The sequence below is a fragment of the Rutidosis leptorrhynchoides genome, chromosome 1 (genome assembly GCF_046630445.1).
Source record: "Rutidosis leptorrhynchoides isolate AG116_Rl617_1_P2 chromosome 1, CSIRO_AGI_Rlap_v1, whole genome shotgun sequence".
NCBI lineage: Eukaryota > Viridiplantae > Streptophyta > Magnoliopsida > Asterales > Asteraceae > Rutidosis > Rutidosis leptorrhynchoides.
In genome coordinates this window covers 539,883,581-539,890,840 of record NC_092333.1, presented here as the reverse complement: position 1 = coordinate 539,890,840, position 7,260 = coordinate 539,883,581, and the positions used below count along the sequence as shown (strand labels likewise).

General features: G+C 33.5%; 1 non-coding gene across 1 annotated transcript; it reads left to right on the top strand.

Annotated features, from left to right (window-relative positions):
* The first annotated feature begins 5,124 nt into the window (after positions 1–5,124).
* Positions 5,125–5,231, top strand: LOC139886765 (small nucleolar RNA R71). The gene has a single exon (XR_011772632.1). It is a non-coding gene; the product is annotated as a small nucleolar RNA R71 (small nucleolar RNA).
* The last annotated feature ends 2,029 nt before the right edge of the window (positions 5,232–7,260 follow it).

Here is a 7,260-nt window from a genome sequence, read left to right as displayed (position 1 = left end):
TGTTGCGGATTTTGATTTTCCTTTACCAAAATGTGTCTTATGATGATCTTTCCTGAGTTCTTTCCTCACTTCGTCCATTTTTCCTCTTACGAATGATACCAGTTCACTCGAGAAGATGTTATTATTACGTTTAGTAATCATAGCGTGTAGTAGTAGACCATGGTTTAGATCAAAGGAATTCTTCATCTCGTAAAACCTAAAAAAATATAAATTCAGAATGGAGGGCGAAGACTAGTTCTTTAGGGTCTGCTAGGGAAAGACCATGCGGATTCCATTCTCGAGAACTACATGAAAACAGAATATCTAACTCTAACAGAAATACATATTACCCTTAAAAGATTCAAATTTTCCCACACTTAGTTAGCTGTGGTGTCGAAATTGTGATTAACTTCATCTTCAACTTCTATTGGATTATCTATGTAATGTTTAACTCCGTGACCATTAACCTTAAATTCAATTCCATTTGAATTTATTAATTCTACTGTTCCGTATGGGAAAACTCTTTTGACTATGAATGGTCCAGACCATCTTGAGTTCAGTTTTAAAGAAAATAGCTTGAATCGTGAATTGAAAAGAAGAACTCTGTCTCATTCTTTAAATTCTTTTGAACTTCTGATTCTTTTATCATGCCATTTCTTAGTTCTTTCCTTATATATTAACGAATTTTCATATGATTCATGTCTTAATTCTTCTAATTCGTTTAATTGACTTAACCGTAGACGTCCGGCTTCATGTAAATCAAGATTACATGTCTTCAAAGCCCAAAATGCTTTGTGTTCAATTTCTACTGGAAAATGACATGCTTTTCCGTAAACGAGTTTAAAAGGTGTGGTTCCAATTGGAGTTTTGTAGGCTGTTCTAAAAGCCCAAAGTGCATCCTCCAATTTTATGGACCATTCCTTCGGATTTGATCCTACGGTTTTCTCTAGAATACGTTTTAAAGCTCGGTTGTTATTTTCAACTTGTCCACTTGTTTGTGGATGATAAGTGGTTGAGATTTTATGAGTTACTCCATATCTTTTGAGAACTTTCTCAAGTTGATTATTACAAAAATGAGTACCCCGATCACTTATTAAAGCTTTCGGTGTTCCGAACCTAGCAAAAAGACATTTTAAGAAGTTGACTACAACTCGTGCATCGTTAGTCAGGAGAGCTTGTGCTTCCGCCCATTTAGATACATAATCAATGGCAACGAGAATGTAGAGATTATTATGAGATTTTGGAAATGGACCCATAAAGTCAATACCCCAAATGTCAAATACTTCACATACTTGAATGACATTTTGTGGCATTTCATCACGTTGACTTATTTTTCCGACCCTTTGACAAGCATCACAGGATTTGCAAAGAAGGTGTGCGTCTTTGAAAATTGTAGGCCAATAGAATCCAGCATCGTAGACTTTTCTTGCTGTGAGTTGAGGCCCATAATGCCCTCCTGTTGGTCCTGTGTGACAATGATTTAAGATTTGACTGGCTTCATCCCCGAATACACATCGGCGTATTATTCCATCGGGACAACTTTTAAACAAATGTGGATCTTCCCAGAAATAGTGTTTTATATCACTAAAGAATTTCTTTCGTTTTTGGTATGACAACCCTTTTTCAAGGAATCCACATACTATGTAGTTCGCATAGTCTGCAAACCATGGAATTTCATTATAATCTATCTTCAATAGATATTCATCAGAAAAGTTATCTTGTATAGCCGATTCAGTTAGAACTTCTAATTCGGGATTCTCAAGACGAGAAAGATGATCAGCGGCGAGATTCTCTGCTCCCTTTTTGTCTCGGATTTCAATATCGAACTCTTGTAAGAGTAAGATCCAAAGGATTAATCGTGGTTTAGCATCTTGTTTTGAAAATAGATATCTAAGAGCAGAATGGTTGGTATAGACCACCGTTTTAGCTAGAACTAGATATGAACAAAATTTGTCAAAAGTAAAGACAATAGCAAGGAGTTCTTTTTCTGTAGTTGTGTAATTCATTTGTGCTCCTTGTAACATCTTACTAGCATAATAAATAGGTTGAAATCGTTTTTCAATCATTTGTCCTAAAACGGCTCCCATTACAAAATCACTTGCATCGCACATGAGTTCAAATGGTAGATTCCAATTTGGAGTTATCATGATCGGCGCATTAGTGAGTTTTTCTTTAAGAATATTAAAAGATTTGATGCATTCATCCGAAAAGATGAATGGAGCATCCTTTTCAAGGAGTTTATTCATAGGATTGGCAATTTTAGAAAAATCTTTTATGAAACGTCGGTAAAAACCGGCATGCCCTAGAAAACTCCTAACTCCTCTAACATTGGTGGGATGTGGAAGTTTAGCAATTACATCTACTTTAGCTTTATCCACTTCAATTCCTTCCTTTGAAATTTTATGACCAAGAACGATGCCTTCTTTAACCATGAAATGGAATTTCTCCCAATTAAGTACTAGATTTGATTGTTCGCATCTAATAAGCATTCGTTCAAGATTAACTAGACATGATTCAAATGTATCACCGAAGACTGAAAATTCATCCATGAAAACTTCCATGCATTCTTCTATCATGTCGTGAAAAATTGCCATCATGCACCTTTGAAAGGTTGCAGGGGCGCTGCAAAGTCCAAATGGCATGCGTCAGTAAGCAAAAGTACCATAAGGGCACGTGAATGTGGTTTTCTTTTGATCCTCAGGTGCTACTGAAATTTGAAAATATCCAGAGAAACCGTCAAGAAAACAATAGTAACTATTTCCGGCTAATCTTTCCAACATTTGATCAATGAAAGGTAAGGGAAAGTGATCTTTTCTGGTAGCGTCATTTAATTTTCTATAATCAATACAAACACGCCATCCTGTTACAGTTCTAGTAGGAATAAGCTCATTTTTTTCATTTGTGATGACAGTCATGCCACCCTTCTCAGGTACGCATTGAACTGGGCTTACCCATGTATTATCAGAGATTGGATAAATTAAACATGCATCAAGCAGTTTAATAATTTCTTTCTTAACAACATCTTGCATATTAGGATTTAGTCTTCGTTGGCGTTGCACATACATTTTATGACCTTCTTCCATAAGGATTTTATGTGTTCAATACGAAGGACTTATGCCTTTAATATCATGAATCTTCCATGCAATAGCTAGTTTATGAGCTTTTAGCACAGAAATGAGTTGAGATTTTTCATTTTCAGTAAGAGAAGACGATATTATTACAGGTAATTCAGATTCACCATGTAAATAAGCATATTCCAAATGGTTTGAAAGTGGCTTTAACTCTAATGTCGGTGGTTCTTCTATCGATGATTTGTATCGATATCTGTCTTCCTCTTTTAGCATTTGAATTTCTTCTGTTGTTGGTTCATAATCATTAATCATGAGTGTAGCTAACATTTCAGCTTCATCAATTGGTTCAGTTCCTTCTCCTAAAGAACATTATCCTGTTCCTTGTAATTCTGGAAATTCTTCTAACAATTTTGCATGTGAATCTATAGTTTGAATATAATAACATGTATCATCTGCAGATTGCGGTTGTTGCATGGCTCTATCCACAGAAAAGGTAACACTCTCGTCCTCTATACTTAGGGTTAGTTTCTTACCAAACACGTCTATTATTGCTTTAGTCGTGTTTAAGAATGGTCTTCCTAATATGAGAGGAACTCGAGAATCTTCTTCCATGTCCAGAATAACAAAATCTACTGGAAATACTAAAGTACCAACTTTAACTAGCATGTTCTCCATTATCCCTCTAGGATATTTTACTGATCGATCTGCTAGTTGTATACTTATTCGTGTTGGTTTCAATTCTCCAAGGTCTAGTTTAGCGTATAGTGAATACGGCATTAAATTTATACTAGCACCTAAGTCTGCCAATGCTTCTATTGAACTAAGACTACCCAGAAAATATGGAATTGTGAAACTTCCTGGATCAGATAATTTTTCTGGTATCTTATTCAACAGTACTGCAAAGCAATTAGAATTCATAGTAACAACCGAGAGTTCTTCCATTTTCTTTCTATTTGTGATTAGATCTTTCAAGAATTTAGCATACCTAGGCATTCCTGAAATCACATCAATGAAAGGAAGATTTATATTTATTTGTTTAAACATATCCAAGAATTTGAATTGCTCGGCTTCAAGTCTTTCTTTTCTCATTTTACTCGGATAAGGAAGTGGTGGTTGGTATGGTTTAACATAAGGCTTTGCCTTAACTGTATTATCTTCATTAACATTTTCAACTACCGGTTCTGTTTCCTTTTCTTGCTCAGATTGTGGTTCTTGTAGAGAAGGAATAGAGTCATCAGAATTTACAGGCATTTTAGGTGGCTTAAGTGTAATACCACTTCTTGTGGTAATGGCTTTAGCTGTTTCATTCCAAGGGTTAGCATTTGTATGGCTAGGTAGACTTCCCGGTTTTCTCTCTACTTCTTGTTCCAAATTTTGGATAGAAGCTTGTTGATTTCTAAATGCTTGAGCATTTTGTTCATTAGTTTGTTTCTGAGATGTGAAAAATTGAGTTTGAGATTCAAATAGCTTCGACATCATGTCTTCAAAATTTGGCTTTTTATCATCGGTTTGTGGTGGTTTATTTTGAAAAATAGGTCTTTGCTGATTGTAAGTATTATTGGATACTTGTTGATTGCTAGGACCTTGTTGGTTGTTATATGGAACATTTCGGTTATAATTCTGGTTTTGATTGTAGATTGGTCTTGGCGGTTGATAATTATTCTGATAATTATTTCCAGGCCTTTGGTTCATGTATAAAACATTCTCTCTTTGTTCCATTGTTTGTTCAATACTGAGACAATCTTTCGTCAAATGTGGTCCTCCACACTGCTCACAACTAATTCGTATTGAGTGAATATCTTTAGTCATCTTTTCCATTCTTCTTTCGAAAGCATCTATCTTTGCAGAAATGGAATCAAAGTCATGGCTAGAATCGGCTCTAGCCGCTTTAGATGATCTAACGATATCTTTTTCTTGGTGCCACTCATGTGAGTGGGAAGCAGTGTTATCAATAATTTTGTAAGCTTCAGTTGCGGTTCTTTTCATAATGGAACCACCAGCTGCTATATCGATATCTTTTCGTGTAGTGATGTCGCATCCTTGGTAGAATATTTGTACTATTTGATAAGTGTCTAAACCATGTTGCGGACATCCTCTCAATAACTTTTCAAATCTTGTCCATGCTTCATATATAGTTTCATTTGGCTTTTGTGTGAACGCAACAATTTCACCTTGAAGTCTCACGGCTTTAGATGCCGGAAAGAATTGTTTAAGAAATTTTTCAACTAAGACATCCCATGTATCAATCGCCCCTTCAGGTAATGATTCTAACCAATCTTTGGCTTCTCCCTTTAAAGTCCAGGGAAATAACATGAGATAGATCTGTTCATCCTCTACTTCTCTAATTTTAAATAGAGTACAGATCCTATTAAAAGTACGAAGATGTTCGTTTGGATCTTCCTTCGACGCACCACTAAATTGGCATTGATTAGTTACCATGTGTAGGATTTGTCCTTTGATTTCATAATCTGGTGCATTAATGTCTGGTTGAGTAATTGCGTGACCTTGGCCAGTGCGTTTAGCTCTCATTCGGTCTTCCATACTTAGAGGTTCCAGATTCTCCATGATTGAATTTGTTGAATCTGAATCACTAGAGGATTCTGATTTAATGGTTTCTTCCTCGACAATCTCTGGATGAGTAATTTGTGGTTCAAGAGGAATGATTAGTGGTTCAGGATCTCTGAATTGTTCCTGAATATCCTTCGGATTCTCAATTGTGAGGTCGGGTTCGAAAAATGGATTATCGGAAATTTGAATTGGAGTACTTGGTCGACTAGATGACGATTCTAAAGAAAAATCAACGGCGATAATATTGGCTAGATGTCTTGATCTGGTTACAGGTGGTGAACGTATGAAAGGTGGTAAACGTTTTGCTCGGTGCATTCACTGAATATCCTATTAGTTATAAAAGATAAAAATTATATAAGTTGTCAAATTAATAGACTTTTCTGATTTTGTCCACGTTTCGAATAGCCAATAGATGCAGCAGGTAGCCAGGACCCTTTAAATCGAAAGCCCACAACTCGCCACTAACAAATCCAACTATTACTAGGAACCCGAAAATTTTGGATGCCTATCAATTTAACCACTTAAAATAATTTTTTCGTCGAAATTTTGAAGAAATTTTAGAGAAGAAATAGAAAATTCTATGTCCTAAAAACTAGAGCGTCGAGAAATAAGAAAGAAAAAGAGCGCATCGAAAAAAAATAAAAATAAGAAAAATAAACGTCGAAAAACAAATGTCGAAAAACAAACAGCCGAAAAATAAAAATAAGAAAATAAAGCGTCGAAACTTAGAATTCTAAAAACTTAAGTCTAAAAGTATTAAAGCTTAAAAGGAATTCTATATTCAAAACGGCAAACTTAAAAAGTACTAAAATCTTAAAATGGTGTCGCAAAATTCTAAAGCACCTAAATCTTAGTCTAAAGAAAAAGTACTTAAGGGATTTTACGGCAAAGTCTAAAAATCTAGAAATAAAAATAACTACGGCAAAACTATAACTTAAAACTAGTTACGAACGAAAAATATACAATTACGAATAAAAAGATACAAAATATAAAGATAAAACTTAAAGTTAAAAAATATAATTTTTATAAAAATATAATTTTTATATTACTATTTTATAAAAGTACTAATTTATAAATTAATAAAACTAATTAAAACTTAAAATACAAAATTAATTAAAACTAAAACTAATTAATAAAAACTAATTAAATAATTAAACCCTAATTAGGGTTAATAAATTAATAATAATTATTATTAAAACCCTACTACGTAATAATTACTGTACCAGGTTTCAGTGTGGCAGGCTCCGCGTGTGAGGATTTTTTCTGCCCAGGATCTCCGCGAGTGCGGAATTTAATAATATTGGGTTCGCTGGTTGGGCTTAAACAGTTCGACCCAGTTCAGTTTTTAATTTAAAATTTATTTTGGGTTTCGAAAATAAACTGGCCCAGTTCAGTTTTTTTTTTTTAGTTTTTATAAAATATAACTTAAATAAAACTTATATTTTAACAATTACTTATTAGATTTTTATAATTCTAAAAAAAATTAACTTTTTTATTAAGATACCTAAATATATATATATATATATATATATATATATATATATATATATATATATATATATATATATATATATATATATATATATATATATATATATATATATATATATATATATATATATATTATATTTTTATATTTTTG